The sequence below is a fragment of the Phytophthora parasitica genome (assembly GCF_000247585.1).
Source record: "Phytophthora parasitica INRA-310 unplaced genomic scaffold supercont2.97, whole genome shotgun sequence".
Lineage (NCBI taxonomy): Eukaryota > Oomycota > Peronosporomycetes > Peronosporales > Peronosporaceae > Phytophthora > Phytophthora nicotianae.
In genome coordinates, this window is record NW_008649083.1 from 126,297 (window position 1) to 127,176 (window position 880).

Sequence of the window (880 nt, forward strand, 5' to 3'; positions counted from 1 at the left end):
TATTGCCCTTAAGGGCAAGTTTCTTGAAACAAACATGAATTGGTTCCTTTTCATGAACGGACCGAACGTTTCGCGTGGTATAGCGCCTTCACCACTTATACTCCAGTGCTGCTCCAACTTTTCCTTGTTCGGTTCGATGGTTCGTGTAATAAGTAAACCAACAAAGACGCACCTTGATGCGACTGAGTTGCAGCAACCGTCGTTGACTGTGCGTTTGTAGATCGGGTAGATGGAGGTGGCGGTTCGTTCTCTCTTATATGGGCTCCTATCGCCTCTATAGACAATACAAGAGACATACACGATTAAACATAATCAAACATAAACCGTGCATGATTGCTAGTTCACCGTTGCTCTCCTGTGAAGAAGCACCTACTACCGGAAATGGGGGTGCTGCAATGTGCTACCCAGTCCACGTCACTGCCGCTGCGCTGGTCATGCCCCACTCTTGCATCGTTCGTCTTTGTTCTGATGTGTACCAGACTCGAACATCGCGTTGTATTACTGGAACGAGCGTTCACTACGAAGAGTTCGCCGAAATTATCCAAGACAATTCGCGATTCACTTACATGCTCTTTACAGTGCACCATACGTTGGGAAAAGCAGGGGAAAAGGTACCATCCTTTGCTTTTCAACACAAAAGATACCTATCGTCAGCTAAGCGTTCGACACCGTTGTTAGAGCACTAAACAATCTTACGGTCCTTTCGAACGTGTCAAGCATTGGCAACGGCGTGAACTGGATAAGCGGGAACGTATACGACACGTTATTCAGTGACAACCGTTTCGTAGTGTGCAGCTTTGGAAATGCTGGTTTCACCACGCATAACGCGGTTATAACGATGATACTGGAGTTTTTATACAGGCCACTACGCGGGATTTTT